The 16,459-nt window shown below is 45.5% G+C and overlaps 1 protein-coding gene across 3 annotated transcripts in view; it reads left to right on the top strand.

The window, feature by feature from the left end:
* Positions 1–16,459, top strand: part of FAM13A (family with sequence similarity 13 member A) — a 135,290-nt gene that overhangs the window by 60,245 nt on the left and 58,586 nt on the right. The window contains exon 1 of one of the 3 annotated variants that reach the window (XM_050895362.1): positions 13,678–13,685. The exons of the other annotated variants lie outside the window; for them this stretch is intronic. The gene's annotated coding sequence lies outside the window, so the exon portion shown is untranslated. Of the gene's footprint in view, positions 1–13,677; positions 13,686–16,459 lie in introns of those variants that run through there. 3 annotated transcript variants of the gene reach the window in all.

The following is a 16,459-nucleotide window of genomic DNA, read 5'->3' as shown; positions in this document are numbered from 1 at the left end:
CTCAGTCAGAAGTTACGGCCTCTTGCATTGGTGTGCTGGAGCTTGGCAGAGGGTGTGCCCCTGCCTGTACTCCACTACATGTTGCAAGGTATAAAGGGAAATCAACTGCTGGAGAGTTGAAACAAAGAACTGCTGAGTCTCGTGTCTGGGAAGGTATGTGTGACTGACATACTTCATGAGGTGCCCCAAAAAATTGTGATTCTTTTAGGAGAACATTCCCCAAAAGATGTAATTATTTGCTGTAGGAATTCATACTTTCCCGTCAATGTGTAATTCCTTAGAAGAGTACTGTTGAAGTATGGGACAGTTGGGCCAATACTGGCACAGGACATTAAGCACCAAATGAGATGTGTTTGTAATTAGGCAGAAGCCTAATCTCCATGCTCAGGCCTTGAGATGAACGGTGTCTGCATCTGTAATTTTATCTGGGAAATTAATAAGCTGTAGAAATGAATTCTCTTGTAATCCCATTTCGTTCAAGAATGCCCTAGTTTTCTGTCCTGTATCACAGTTCTGTACATATTTATCTAATTGAGTTGAGTATCTGCACTGCTGTTAGCTTCCAGTACTTTTCTGTCAGTGATCTACTGCTGCTGCTGAAGGAGGAGTAGGTAGTGCTTGCTCTTTTCCACCCAGCTCCAGGATGGCAGGTTGTTGGGCAGGACGGGACGGAAAGGAGGCCCTGGACCACCCCTAAGAGGAAGAGGGGAGAGAGGTCTCTAGCAGACCTAACACACTTGGGGGACAGCTGTCCGTGCAACAGTCAGAAACCCCGATTCCCTTGCATTAATGTAGTGCTCTGATATATCAGGGGTGGTTTTAAACATGCTTTTGGCAGTATTGTGTCACTCCTGTGTAATCTAAGCTCACAGTGAGGTATTACCTGGTATTATCTCAGTACAAGGCTACATTACGAGTTTTCACCTTTTTCAGCAGGACTCTGGCATCTGACCTAGACTATGAAGTGTTTTGCAAACACGCTGCTATTCTTGTTGGGGGGGGTTGTGTCACAAGGTACTAACAGTTCTTAAATAAATGTTATCATTAATTATATGTAATTATCAGATATGTTTTAGTGAAATGACTGTATCTGCTCAGCTATCATATGATCTTTGTTAGAAAAGAATAAAGGTTGTTCTTGGCAATGATAATCATTTGCTGTTTCATGAAAACGCCTGTGGTTTGTTCCCTTTCCATGCTCAGATACCATGATATGGGTGGAACAGAAGAGGATGAAGGGCTACACAGAACAGTAGATGCAGAACTCCACCTTTAGCAGGCTCACAAGTGTAACAGTGAAGAAATAACCACACACACTAAGCCCCTAAGGCCCCCCCCAGCAAGGACTGTAATCTTTAATAAATTTTCAATCAGTTTCATTTGACACTAGAGCAGAGGTCTTCAGGGAGAAAATGAAAGACTTCTGGTTGATTAGTAATTTTTGATACTACTTAAAATACCTTTCAGTATGTGTCTTCATACAGTTGACCTTAAAATGAAGATCTGCGTATTAAGTAGCAGCTACAGTTGTGACTACGTCTTCTAGAATGTCTTACCGATTTTTTAAATATTGAAAGACATGTTATGCCTCCTTACAGGTATGATATTCCTCATTGCAGGAGTTTTTTGAAGGTGCTGCTGTCATTTGAAATATGTGAAACATCAGTTGCAGTCAAAACATATTGCAGAGCATAAAATCTGTATCACCTTCTGTTCACAACTGTTATCTTAAGAAAATGGTATTTGTAAAGTTGATATGTTCTTTTTTCTGACCAAAATAGGTGGATTAACTATATGTACCCATAATCCCCACTAGCACATAACATATGTGTTCTCTTGAAAATTGCCTCATTATTATAGCTGTGTGCCAAGGGCAAACTGCTAATTATGCAGTAGCAGAAAAACATACCTGTAATGCAGTCTTCGAGTAAATCCCAAAGCAGTGGAGAAAGAAAGAAAGGAAGGGGCAGGAGAGAAGAGACTGGTCCTCTGAAAGAAGGATGAAAGTGTGCAGGCAGTATGCAGCCTGTTACATATTTCTGTGAGGCTTAGCTCATTTTTGCAAGAGCTGCTGTGCAGAGCTTCAGAGCAGGGCAGCCAAACTTCCGGACCCCTGGGAACCACACACATACTTTATCTTTACCCGGTTGAGAGCCACAGGACCCACACCACTGACCTCAGGAGCTGGGGGAGGCAGCAGCTTTGGGACTAGGGTGCAGGCAGGAGGGAACGGGGCTCCCTGGGGCCTTACCAGACCCTCAGTGAGAGGGGGCTAGGGTGGACTTGCAGCTCTGTGAAGCTCAGAGTCCCTGTTTGGGTCCCTCTTTCTTTCTACTATCTAGAAGGAAAAAGTCTGCTTAAAGCTCTGGTTTAGAAGGGGCATACATAACCAGTAGGAACTGGAGTGATTTTGTATGTGCCTAGAGGTGCTAAAACTTAAGTGCTTCAAGTAACAGATTCAAATGGATTTTACTTCAGGGATAGGTTATATTAAGATTTAAGTGGATACAAAGGTAGGAGGGCCTCTTGCAAGCAATGCTTTTAGCCTTTCGTGCTAAACTTCACATACAAGCAAAGAAAAGGGATAGTGTTCAGGCAGGAGGGAAAATGCTTCCTGCAGCCAAAATGTGAGGCAGGGGATTGTTGATGGTGAGCAGAAATGTCTTTCCTGATGCTGGCTCAGAGGTGCATGCTGTCTGCAGACTTTTGTTGTCACCCTCCTGGATCTTTTGCCTGGGAAAGAGCACTGAAAATAGGCTTTGCTGTTGTATATGGCTGTTCTAGCACTTGCTGGAGCTGCATCTTTTTGCAGTCCTGGTACTGTTTTGAAGGAGGATCCCTCAGTGGGAGCGCGCCCTGCTGTTTGCAGTGCTGTTAGGGTCTGTGTGTGTTGCCTAGGTGGAAGTATCAATCAAAGGAGTGCGACTGGATACCTTTCTTTGCTAGTAGTGGTCAGGTGCTGGGGAATGGGTGCGTGTATGGCAGTCACACTTTGTGAAAAACATTGTGTAGTTCCTGAGAGCCAAAGCTTAGAGCAACCACAGCATTCGTTCAGTAAGCAAGCCGCCTTCTCTAGTACTTTCTAGCCATGTCTTTGTGTGCCAAAGATCATAAATTCCTGTTTGTGGCTGCAGTCACAGCTGCAATGAGATTTGCCAGCACAGATACCCTGTGCTGGCTTTCGAACATGTGCATGTTCTCAAAGAGAAGGTTTGTTTATATCAACCTTTTGTTCACAAAGATCCTTATATCTGGCCTATGTCCTGCAAATAAAGGGATCACATGCTGTGGTAGCCTCCCTAAAATAAGGGGTGGGTTAATGTAGCCTGCTGCACCCTCTTCTTAATGACACTGCATGTTCTCGCTGTTAATTGTTGAGGTATGAAAACACATGTATTTGTACACTGAGAAGTTTGTGCTTACTATAAACACTTTCCCTATTTGTTGGATTTCCTTTTAGCAGCTGCGGTTTAAACCCAAGGCAAGCCAAAACTTACCATTATTCTCTGGCATGTGATAAGAACTTGGGTGGCTGTTGTTGCCAGAACAAATCAAACAGGGGGGGCTGGTGTTGTTTGCTTAGCTGACTATTTTTGTTTAGGTTTGGGGTTTTTTTGTTTTTGAAGTCTGTCATGCCAGTACATTCAGTCCCTATCCAAAGTAATAATTTGCCTTATCACTCAGGAGCCTTGCTGCCAGGTTTACATAAGGGATTGCAGCCAGGCAGCCGGCAGGGCTGCCCTCTGACAGCCATGGATTCTTCGAGAAAACTGCTCAGGAAAGGAGCAAAGGTCTGGAATGAGGTCGGTGGGGAGGTGGTGAGGGTGGTTGCCTTCTGCATCATTCAGCAGCAGCCTCTGGTGGGCCCTGCTCTGAGCCCTCAGAGAGGACTTTTTATGTAAGGTATTGTTGCTGTTTGTCACTTTGTCTCTTTAGGTTGTGTTGAGTTAGTTTTTCCAAGCTGACTCATTTAACTTTGAGAGTACATTTGTCTCCACCCTCCTATGCAATCAATTCCCTTCTTTCTTGCATTGTGAGATGCTGGCAGTAGGAACTGCCTTACATAATGAGTTGTTAAGAAAAGCATTCAGTTTTCTAAAAACACAGCCACAAAGACATGTGATTTATGTGTTTCTCCAAGGTAGGTGACTGTGAATGGCGAGTCAGGGTGTGGTCTCAGCTCTTCCTGGGTTCTTCTGCCCTGTCTATAGCCAAGATGTAATGACAGTGACAGAAACATGTAATTATGTAGAATTTTTTCCATGCAAGTCACCTGGGTGGATTTCCGTTTACTTTTCCAAGCATTTGCCCTCTCTCTTCCACCCTGCACAGGTTACTCCTTTAGATTAGGCTTTGTCCATTACACTATTCTAACCTTCCTATTTACCTCTAGCCATCTTATCTTTGCCTCTCTGTGCAAGATTAACCTGGTGACAAATTATGGCTTGTGGCATAGAGAACATTTTGAATCTGATGCCCTGACCTGTGCCACAGAAGTGGAGGTTCATCTTGGAAGCAAAAAGAATCATAAATGAAACAAAGATCTGACAACTGTTAGATGTAGAAAGCAGCATTTTAATGCCATAACGTGCATATGGAAACAAAAGTTCTTCTTTCAGTCCATGAGCCATTAGCTTTTCCTGTTTCCTGGGAGAGCATCCAGCAGCCTTAGAAACCAGAAAGGGACTACAGTAAGTTCACAGCAGTTGAGTAACAAAGCTGAAAAAAACTGACTCCCTTTCTGTATCTCAGGCATTGCCCTGAGATAGAAGGATTCTTTATTTTGTCATTTTGTTCTTTTTTTTTTGTGTCTGCTTTTGCTGTGCGGAGAAGGTCCCTTCATCTCATGAGGCTGGTGGCTTTCTGACACTAACTGGATCAGATAATAGTTTTTGCTGTAGGAAATTAAGGTGCTAACATCTGTGACAATTTTTAAGTCATTTTCAAACAAAAGGATCGGTGACCTCTTATGGGAGAACACACAGTGGATAATAAGGAATTTAAGCCAGCCTTGGAAATCTTTGCGCTTTTAATATTTGTGTTTACAAAAACCAAGGCACCCATCACTAACCTGTCTTACTAGCAACTAGGGAAGAGGCAGAGCCTCTGCACTGTGACTTGACTTATTTTTACTGCAGTGAGTAGTTCCCTCTCCTGTAGCTTCCTTAGCCTGTCTCCTGAAGTGCCTAGTGCATTGTTCAGCTGAGGAGGTTCAGCATAGCGTGCCTTGTTTCCGGTAGCTTTGCAGAGCAAGCAGTTTTGTACCACCTGAAGCGGTGAGGTACTCCTTCCTGTGCAGCTTCCCAGAGGGGACCTGGGCCCACGTCCTGCAGGCAGTCGACAGGAAGATCAGCGGGCAGAGGTCACCGAGTTCTCAGCCGGGCTCGTTTGCTGCTGCAATTTCCCGGTTCAGCTGAAAGAACTGTGCATTTGGACGTTGTGTTCAGCACGTTGCAGTGTAGGCTGATGGAGTTCAGCTGTGACTTCCCATGACACACATGTATATTTTTAATCAAAGTGGTCAGCTGGCTGTCTAATAAGAAAAGGCTGGGAGTGGCAGGGCAGGGTTGTCACTCACTGCTCTTGTCACTTTGCTTGCATCTGTTTGTCTCTGAGCTGTTTCAGTGTTGTGAAATCCTCCTCTTTCATGGTCAGTGGCCGTGAGAGATTTCCTCTCATTTTATCTGTTGTGAGGAATGTGATCCCAAGCTGACTGCTTATCTACAAATTGCACTTTCTCACATTGGCTCAGTGCCTTCCTCCTGGCCTGAGAGGGTTGCAGTTAGGAAGTGTGAAGATAGTTCCGTTTCTGTACCAAAGCTTTCCTTTTCATTCTGCACCTGCTGCAAGAAGTGTATTTGCACTAGGGATGTCTGCAAAGAGAGGCCACTAGGTAATTGCAAAGAAATTACTAAAGGCCGCTTGGATGTTAATGATTTCCAGTCATTAAGGCTTTGACAGGACTCCTGGAAACAAGAGATTCCACCACCAATTCCTCAGGCCCTTTCACAGTCTCCAAGCTCTCTGCATTCAGAAAGTTTGAGTCATGTAGGGAGGGATTAATATCTAATAAAATAACATTTTTATTGTCCTGCATTATGGTTAGGAGCCACCTAACCACCACGAAATGATTACTCTCTTGGGAGCACTGCTAACAGTGCACCATGTTTTATAAAATTTATAGATGTTTCCTTCAAAAAAACCCACCCTGAAACTCCAGAAAGTGTCAAACTGCAAAAAAATCAAGTGACCACCATTCTGAGAGGACTACTGAGCATCACAGAAAATAAGGTTTCCTCTAAACTCTCATTTAGTTTTTGCTGGATTTATGCCCCTTAGGTAGAAAAACTTGGATTTTTCCCAGGACTGTGAAGGTGGGTTGGGAAGTTGCAAGCTTACAGACTTTTCTCTTGTTGTTCTGAATGTTCCTGATAACTAAACGCAGGCTTATGCTGAACTTTTGTTTCCCTTCAGTATCCACTTGTGCCACTCCTAACATTGCTCAGACTGGCCTGCAGCAGGATAGGAGCGTGTTTGCGCAGCCTGGACACGTACAGAGTGGTTAGACTCAAAGCTGATGTTGCAAATGAGGGGCACAGCAGTGAGCTGCGCCGATTGAGCCCAGCATCGTTGTATCTGGCTGCGCATAAACAATAATTTGTGTTTCTTGATGTATGCACAGCTGCGTGCAGGAAGAAGCTCTGGTGCTGGCCTGAGAGGGCTGTGCTCCAGTCAAATACAGTCAGGTTTTAATAGATCTGGTCAGGGTGGTCTTTTAGCCAGGATCTCCCGTGCTTCCATGGCAGATGCATCTTCCAGCTCTAGGCAGAGAGATGGAGTTATTCTCACCCAGCTCACTCTTCTCTTAGTGCCCCCCAGCCGGAGTCGATCTCTCCTGCCAAGTCATCTTTTCCCACCACCTCTCCCGGGAGCCAGGCCGGCCTCTGGGGCACTTGTGCAAAGGGAGGACTCCTTTCAGTCACATCATTAGCTGAAGAAGAGGAGCTATTTCTAGAGGGCTTTTCTGGAGGGTAACTCTGCCAGACTGCCTCCCTTGCCAACACGGACGGCAGTTTATCTTTCAGTGGAGTAAAAAGCCGCGTGCACCAAACGTGAATGGTGTGGCCTGCTCCTCCGCTTTGCTCAGCCCCTTTTGATCTGGTTGTTATTTTCATAAGGCTAAGGGTGAACTACAAGCATTTCACTTGAAGATGCTTTAGAAAGCGGGAAACGTGGTGGGTGCAGAGGCATGGAGTTCAAAGGATAGTAATTTTGTAGAGGATTGGAAGGATGTTTTTGGAAGGCGGGAAAGTGTGAAACCAGTGACGTTTTTGGTAGGGAATATAAATAATGCAGGGAGTACCAAGGGCCCATTTAAAAATTTTTGTAATCTTTTTGCTGACAAGTGAATGCTTTTTCTTCAGTGTTTGCTATGGCAAACATTTTCATTGGTCTGAAACAGCTGAATTTTTAAAGGGTCTTTGTGCAGACCGTTTTATAAAAATAACAGTTTAGAGGAGTGGGAGAAATTTCATTAGACATTAATATTTAGGAATTTCATTAGATTAGCAGAGCTTTGGATAAAGCCTGCTTTGAAAATAATTTGTACACTACCGGACTCCTGCTTGTTTGCTTGCTCTCCCATGCTCTGGCACTTGGAACTAACTGGTGCAAATGAAGAACCTAGTGACCTGTTGCACAGCATGCTTTACCCTGTTCCCACAGCAGATTAGCTGGCACAACCATTCATTACTTGATGCTTTCCCAGAAAACCCTTTAGGAACCTACTCCCAATCCTCCCCCTTCTCCAGGAGGGAGGCCAAGAAATAATTTCTGGGCTATCCCATGGGGCGAGAGTCCTTTGGAACAAGTTAAAGCAGCTGACAAGCGGGTGTGGCAGTGCTTGCAAAGGACACTGCTGCTTGATGAAGAGCAGCCACAGCAGCTAATCAGGTCTCCTCGGAGCTTGGGGTGTCCTTCTTGATGGGAAGTGTGCTTGCATGCTTATCTGTTGGCTGAGATCAGGAACTCTGAGAACCTGAGGCTCTGAGAAGCTTTCAGCTTAGTGTTTACTTTTCTCCTGTCCCAGCAAGTTTAAGGAACAATTCTGGAATATGTTTCCTCCTTAACAGATTTTAACTAGCTTTGTTTAAAAGGTAATTTGGCCTCCAGGTTGCAGGAAGGAACAGAAGAGCTGCAGTGCAAAAAACCAGTATATTCCCCACGGATATGCCAACAATACTTGTATTTCTATGCCAGTGCAAAAAATAAAAGGGGTAAAATGAAGTCAACTGAGAGCAACCTGCTTCTCTTTTGGACAAGAGGAGTATTAGTTAAGAAAACGAGTAAGAGAATTATGCAAATTACATCTGGGCAGTTTATCTACAGCTTGGTGTTCCTAAACAGAGGTGACTGTAAGTTGTAAGAACGTTAAAAATTCACCATCGTCTTTGACCGATTGTGTCAGTACTTATCCTCACCATTTAAAAATGTCTCATTTCTAGTCATAATTTGTCTGTCTTTGACTCCTAGCCATTGGATCTTGTTCAGCTTGTGAGTACTAGGTCAAATATTAATGTTTCTTGCATGCATAGGCTGTTTTCTTTGAAAAGCACTAAACGTGTGGCGTTTAGTTCTTTTGTTCCCTTCAAGGGTTGTCTCTAAGCACTCTTCAATTTTTCACAACTTGCTTGAGAATGGGAATTCCTGAACTGATCAGAGTCTTCTGTAGCAACCACCCCAGTAGGAAATACAGACATAATACACCTTTTCCACACAATATCCATGTTGATGCCTCCAAGGACGATGTTAATTTCTTTAGCCACGCAGTCACTCAGGGCTTGTATAGAAGTGCTGATCTGGCGTGATGTTGTATCCCCCAGTAGGACCTGTCATCTTGCATATAGTTCCCAGATTTGACTCTTATATGGCGGTACTGAAACTTCTAATGCTGGCTTGCACACAACATACAAAAAGAACCACCGGTATTATTTTACATTTCCTTTCAGATCATTGATAAAAGCATTAAGTGATACAGGGCTGAGTACCAGCCTTGGAAAGTCACTGTTAGTACTTACCCCCTTTCTGAGGATTCCCCTTTTACTAAATTACATTTTTGACATACTAGTTGCTCTTTCTTCCCATTTGTGCTCGTTTGGACAGGGCCTATTTAATCATCTGTCTGCTTTGTTTGGACATGAAGGGCTACGGTTTCCAAATATGGTTTCTATTTACATGTGACTTGCTTATTTCATGTGTGCACACAAATCTTCTGGCCTGCAGGAGATTTTCCAGGGTATTTATCATTTATAATTGCAGATGTTTACATACACAGATACTCTAAAGAGAAAAATGCATGTATCAATGCATGTATGTGTACATAAATAATGGCATTTTAAATTTTGTATTGGTGGTATTTTGAAAAGTACATTCTTTAATTTTCAGTCTGATGATATCTTTGCTTTGCATTTCCTGTTTCTGCCACAGGGAAATTATTGCGTAACTTCATAAACACTGTGGGAATACATTGATGGTATTGAGCAGAACTCCAGCATCTTAAAAACCCTCAGATTTTATCAGACCAGGCAAGATCTTTTTTTTTCTTTTTTTTAAAAAATAGTATCTAATTTGTGTATGACAGTACAGTGAGGCAAGGGATAACTGCTTTTGAGGAGGCAGGCACAGCCACATCCTCATAAAATCCATTATCTAGATCACTTATATCTCGTATCCTCTGGTGCTGTTCACAGATCCTCTTCTCTTGTTGCTTTATACGCTGAGAAAATTACTTGGTGTGCAACTAAGTATGAAAAGGAAAGAAAGAGGAGAAAGCACTTCTGTAATGATGATTGACAGGAGACTTCCTTTCCAAACGTGTGTTCATGTTTTAAACGTCGATGGTGGTGGAGAAAAGTGATTATTCGTATTTAGTTCCAGCCAGTGTCTTTTTTCCTTTGTTGAATCTCGGAAAGAAATTTGCAAATCAAATAGTTTGAACCCAGGTGTTGCCTTGGCATAGGTGCTGAAGTGTGGCGGTATCTGTTGGTATTTTAGGGGGCTTTATCATTTTTATTGTTATTTGCTGTCTATTTTCCTGAAGTATTTGCAATACACTAAGGAGCATAGTCAGTGGAGAGGATGCTGTGCCTGTCCTGAGAGAGGGGGTTTTTTCCCATCCTCTGTATGTATGTTTGGTGGTACCATAAATAGCCACTGCGGTGCATTGTTGCTGCCAACAGATGAGTTTGGCCTTTGTGAGCAATAGGAATGCAAGAATTGTATGAAACTTACAGAAGAGGTTTTGTTTTCCATGTTTAACATGGGAGAACGAATTCAACAAGTACAAACAAATCCAAAACAAAATGTTGTATAATCCCAGGTTTTATATGTGATAACCCATCTTGAATTATGCAAGTTAAAAAGAGTGTAAGAGGGCAGGGGGAGGGTAGGAATTCCTACGTCTGTCAAGTAGCAAGTTGGCTTTAACATAAACATCTGTGAGAAGGAAGTGGAATTATTTGGAGATAAGACTGCAGTTTTCTGGCAGCTTTTGTCTGCCTATTTTGTGCCACAAATACATCGCTTGTGGTCCGTACCCATGAACAGGGGAGGTGAAGAATTAAGGAGTTGTGTGCTCATTTAGCAGGGTGAAAGATTCAAAGGGCCCATTGAGACGATGCAAACTGAAGTAAGGTGACGTGTACCGTGGGGCAATTTCCCGCTGTTTGAGTAGCAGGTACTACTGCTCTTACCGCCGGTTGGCCACCGTGCCCCAAAGTACTTTTTAAAATTTCACTCTCTTTGACATTTCTCCATGTTAAAATCTTTTATTGCAATATCTGCAGCTGCTCCAAAAATGATTAAAACCTTGGGAAACCAGCAGTGCTAGCAAAAGTCCACCAGCTGCATTTTTTCATCTTTGATCTCCTTTCTTTCAATGGGTGTTGAAGTTGCATGCCAGTGGGTGTACAGGGAAATGTGGGCTAGGGTACCTCTTCTCAGTCATGATGTTTTTGGCAATGTTAGAGGCAGATGAGGAAGGAGAGGAGAAAACTGATACCCCATTGAGGGGACTCCAAAAGAAGAGAACAGAAACAGAAGGTGGATCTGAAGGTGCTGATGGCACAGGGAGCCCTGGGCAACTTTAATGTTCTCCCAAGACATCTGGTTGACTTTAGCATGATGCCATGAACTAACCTTCTTTACTGATGCTAATTCATAAATTAATTTTTCTGGTTATTACAGCATCTCTTTTTGTTAGTGAATTCTTTGTTGAGTGTCTTAGTACTCTTAAGCTCATTTATACGGGCAAGTTCCACGGAAGTTATGACAAAATAGCTGGGGTATAAATTCAGAGTACAGCAGCTATCTGAGTTATTCCACTTCTGTTTATTCAGCAAGCTGCTCTGGAGAAGCCTGACTCCTTCCCCATGTAGATGGGTCCTTAGTTAAATGTGGAAAATTAATTTTTTTTTATTGGCAGCCTGATGGCAACACTCAGTTTATAGAAGTGTAATAAACTATGAGTAATTGTGTGTGTATAAAAAAAGACTGGCCAGGAAGAGGCAATTTGATTTATTGTTGAATTGTGAAAACAGTACAAGGTGCTTTTGTTTTATACTGAAGCAGTTTTATGTATCAGAGTAAAATCTTTCTCTCATGGTTTTGGTTGCTTAAGAGCACATATGGCGTGTTTAATTTAACAGGAAGTCATCAAGATATTCATTTAATTGCCACAGATAAGAGCAGCCCAGATCCGTGATGGCAGAGTGCTTTATCAGCATTGCTGACTTTCCTAAAAAGGGGCCCTGTGCTGTGCCTGGCGTGACTGTGGCGCAGCAGAACAGGGTTGTGCTGAGGCAACGGGCAGAAGCGTTACTAATGCACTTCTTCCAGTCAGCCTGCTGACAGGAGCAAATATTAAACAGTTCAGCATACTGAAGCGGAGCCACTTCTCAATTGACCTCTGCATCTCTACTCCATGCCACCGCTTTCCGAGGCTGCAGCTGCCCGCTGCTCTTGTTTTTGACAGAAAACGCCCTTGCCTTCTGCTGAGAGAGGTCAGGATCTGTTAGGCATCCCTGTGAAATGTCCGATATCCTTCTGCTAACCTGTGAGTGTTTGCTGGTTCTCCAGAAAGCTGATGTGGCTCGTGTTTAATTCGCATCACCTACATCTGTATGGAAGTCTTAAACATACAGGTATTAAGCTCTTGCCACAGCTTTCTCCCAACCAAGTGCCAGTCCTCGCTGGGGTTGAAGGTGACAGTGCTTTTAATACTGACTTGAATTTTTGAAGATTGGCATGTCCAGCTGTGCCAGAATTAGCCATTAGGCTTTTATAACTAAAATGTTGAAAGGATCCATTCTCTTATGCCCCTCTATCAGTTTGAGATTGTCCCCTTCCCTGTTGCATAAAGTGTGCAATGCGGTAACATCGTTCACAGGTAGGGCAGCAGCAGAAGTGTTTCTGTCCAATGTCGGGGGAAGTTGAAGGCAATTCCTTAGGCGTTCTGGGCAGAGGAGGTGCAAAGGTGAAAAATAAAACTTTGGGTATGCTCCTTCAGCAGCCATCAAACATTTCAGTGCAAGACCTTCTTAGGGATTTTGTACTGTTCATTTTCCAAGGCTGCTACGTCCTAGAAAGTGGCACACCAGTTGTGTGGGGTCCTTTTGTTACTGCTTTTCCCAGCCCCGAATTTCCACCAAATAAAATGGTGTGATTCGTTGTTTCAGAGCAGTATTTGGTCAGCAGCCACAGATGTAGAAGCAGGAGTGCTTGAGGGTGGACCACTGGGAACATCTGTAAAAATAAGTTTGGCTTCCGCAACACTTGCCTCTCTATTTCAAATGTTAAGGGAAGAGTTCTCATATGCTCCTCTTTGCTGTGCGTCTGAATCGGTTGGCGAACTGCAGCACAAACCCTCTGAACCCCAGTAGCATCTCCTGCAACGCAAAGGGATGGTAAATTTAAAGGCCCAATTGTGCCAGCCCCTATAGACACCTGTGTATGGTGAAGGCGCATGTATGCAGCAGCGTGGCTCGGTGCAGCTTGCAGAGGGGGAGTAGCCCGGCGATGGTATTGTAGAGCTTCGGGTGGGCTAGGTGCCATGACGAGTGCCCTGCCTGTCGGCATCCCGCCCGCCCCGGAGAGGACCCAGCGCCGCCGCGGCCGTGGGGAGGGAGGTTGTGGGTGACTACGTTGCCCCCTGGGTGACATTTAGGAAGAAGGGGGCGGGGGCCGGGTTATAGTTACTAAAAGGGATACAAAAGACCTTGTGGGGTGTTTTTGTTAAAAGGTATCCTGTAGTAATTAGCCCTCAGCGGGTGGTATTCCTTGCAGGTCCAGGACCAACTGGACATCATAAACCTGTTTCGGTTAACCTGTGTCTGCCAAGGCCGGTGGGGTGGGGCGGGCCGGGCCGGGGCCGGGGCCGGGGCGGGTGTCCCTCGCTCCCCGGCGGCAGCGAGAGGGGGCCGGTCCGGGCCCCTCGGCGGCGGGGCGGGTTACCGTCAGCCGCCAACCCGGGGCTGGCGGCCCCCTCGCCCCTCCCCGGGGCCGGGCCGCGCCGCCGGCTCCCCGCGGCGAGGCGCTGGCGGCGCTGCGGGCGCGGCGAGGCGAACGGCGAGGCGAGCGGCTGGTGGCCCCATGGCCAGCATGGCTTGCGAAGTCATGCCCCTGCAGAGGTACGTGTCCGGCCGGGGCAGCCCCCGGCCCAAAACGCTGCGGGGGCAGGCGGGGCGCGGAGCTTGTGCCGGACTGCCCGGCCCGGGGCACGGGGGGAGCCGGGACTCCGGCCCTGCCGGGAAGGGCAGCGCCGCTCCGGGCCGGCTGCCCGGGCGCCGGGGCAGTGTAACAAGTCAATTTATTAATGGGGCTCCGGGGGTGGGGGAGATCTCTGGCTTCCTCGTGCGGGGGGATTGGGGGGGGGGGCGCGCGATGTAGCGCCCCGAAATCCACGCAGTCCTCTCCTTGCGGGGAGCCTGCCGCGAGGTGGGAGAAGCTCAGAGGTTTATAGGGATTTAGGTGCTCCGGGGCCATCCCCTCCTGGCGAGCTGTGGGGGTCTGACGGCTCCCTGCGCCCGAGCAAACCTCTCCCTCCCGCCGCTTCACTGCAGCAGGGGCTGTAATGCGGTGAGAGAGCCCGGCCGGGCTTGCCTCTATGCACCCCCGACCTATAGCTGTCTGCTTACTTACACACCCAGCGTGGCCTGCCTTTGCAGCAGCATGGGCGAGAGGTTTAGTTTTCGGAGGAAAAGGGCTGTTTTGTTTCCAGGGTGTCGAGACACACCTCCCTTGAGCACCAGCTGTGAGTGCATACCTGTGCTGGCATGTGCTCCTGCCACGGTATGGCAGGGATAACTGCAGTCAGGCTTTTGAAATGGCAGGGCACAGACCCACTGAGGTGGGGGGGAGTGTACACAGTCCTTTTACTGAGTCAATAATTTTTTTTTTTTTTTGATTGCTCTTTCAGTTCTCAAAATTAAGTGGTCCATACCTCCTCTAACCTTATTCGAACGGGCTGAATATCAATTTTTATGTAATCTACAAAACAGTAAATAAGTAATTTAGCATGTCATTTCAGCACTGTGGTGGTGCTGTTTACTTGAACACGATAAAATAGTAACTGAAATTGCTGCCCAAACTGTGTTGTCTTGATAAAGCGCGGGGTCCTCTGCAGATAGATGTGGAGGAAGTCTCTTTTGCAGTAGTGCAGTTGTGGGCTTCCATGTTGATGACTGCAGAGAAACAGAAATGCAGTTTGAACGTCTTAAAGAAGTAGTCATAGTGCATCGTTCCTATTTGAAGGACTGGTCTCCCATAATATTTTTAACCTTTTTGTGTTCCCAAGGATCTGACTGTCGTAGCAGCGGTCAGAACAAGTGGTTGTTATTGTGCTCTTGACTGTTCACCCCAGGGGAAGATAGGTTTCACAGGGTAGCTCTAATTAGACTCTTTGTTTTTTGTTGTTGCAAGGATTAAATCTCGATCAGTTAGAAATGCACTCTGCACTTTAAAAGTGAAGATTTTTCTTCAAACTCCCATTAAGCCTTGAGTGTGGTACAGAATTGTTTGAGCTTTGCAGTTAAAAAAAATTATTCACAAAATTCTGGCATCTTTTCTATCTCCTTGATCTATTTTTAGGATGTGTATACTATACTTTTAGCACCTAATTTTCTTTGGACCTAGGGGCAGACAAACATAGACTCCCGGATCCCTTTACAGCGGCGTTTTCCAGGTTGCAGCTTTATTTTCCTATTCTTCCCCTTGGAATGTTGTCTCCTCCCTTCTTAGTGCAGAGTTTTGCTGCAGAAGAGGGTCTTGCTGGCTTTGAACATTTTTCATCAGCTTCAGGAAAGGTGATGCCTGGTAGTGGTTAGTATCAGCTCCGGTAGTGGTATGCTTGTGGTTCCTGTGAGGTGGACAGGCTGATGCCGCTGTTACAGCTGAGCGGGCATGGACAACTCCCAGTGTATGATTCCTGTTGCTGGGTCTAAAGCAGACTAGTAGCAACCTCCAGGTGCTGTGGCTTGGGGCACTTCCCAGGCTGAGAGCATCTGTCTTCCTCTCTCAAGAAAGGGAATGAGCAGGCAGCAGTAATCACGCTTGGTTCCCTTCCTGGGCCAGTGAACTCCCTCCGGCCCATCTCCTGCAGGTGCCCCGCTCTGTGCTGTCTTTGGGCCACAAGCTGGCTGTGCTGCGCCTGCCATGGGAACCCTCCTGTGCTGAAGCAATACGAATGCATCTCTGTGTGGCTGGTGTGTAAAACTTGGGAGAGGGAGAAAGGCGCTGTTTAAGAAGCTGTGACGTTTAAATAGCATTTGTCACTAGAGCAGCACAGTGTTGTATCTGCCAAGGTATCTGTAAGCTGTGAGTCTGTCTTCCTAAAAATCTTATAATGTGCTTGCATAGAGCCATATGTACTATACGGTGTCATTTTATTCTATATATAGATGTCTGTGGAATGGCACATGATGGGATATGGTGGCCTGCTGCGAGGGAGTGACAAAGGGGACGTCAGGGTTATGTATTGTTGCATGGGCAGAGATGGAAGGCCGAATGTGTTGAACCCTCCACTGCAATAGGTACTATATTGCCCAAGCACTGTAAAAGGCACCTGTGAATGTCACATAGGTTGCATTACTGATTTTCCAACAGCCTATCCACCGGTAATTGTCTCTTCTATTGCTAATAGGCTAACATTTTCTGAATAGCATTAGCTTACTTTAATAACCTAGATTCCTAGTTAGAGCATTACTAATGCTGTTAATGTATGTTTTAATTCATTTATTCTAGCTCAGCCTGTTGCAGATTTAACAAAAGCTGTGCAAAGCTGAAACCTGTGGCGGCCGCCTTTGCCAATCACATCTGCCAGTTTCCGTAGGAGATAAGAAGGGCAGGTACACACTCGGGCCTTGTTTGTGATCAGTGGCCTCTCTCGCTTTGCACTTTGCTGAAA

This window comes from Gymnogyps californianus, chromosome 4 (assembly GCF_018139145.2).
Source record: "Gymnogyps californianus isolate 813 chromosome 4, ASM1813914v2, whole genome shotgun sequence".
In the NCBI taxonomy this organism is placed as follows: domain Eukaryota; kingdom Metazoa; phylum Chordata; class Aves; order Accipitriformes; family Cathartidae; genus Gymnogyps; species Gymnogyps californianus.
The sequence above is the reverse complement of the archived record's forward strand: the minus strand, read 5'-3'. Positions and strand labels throughout refer to the sequence as shown.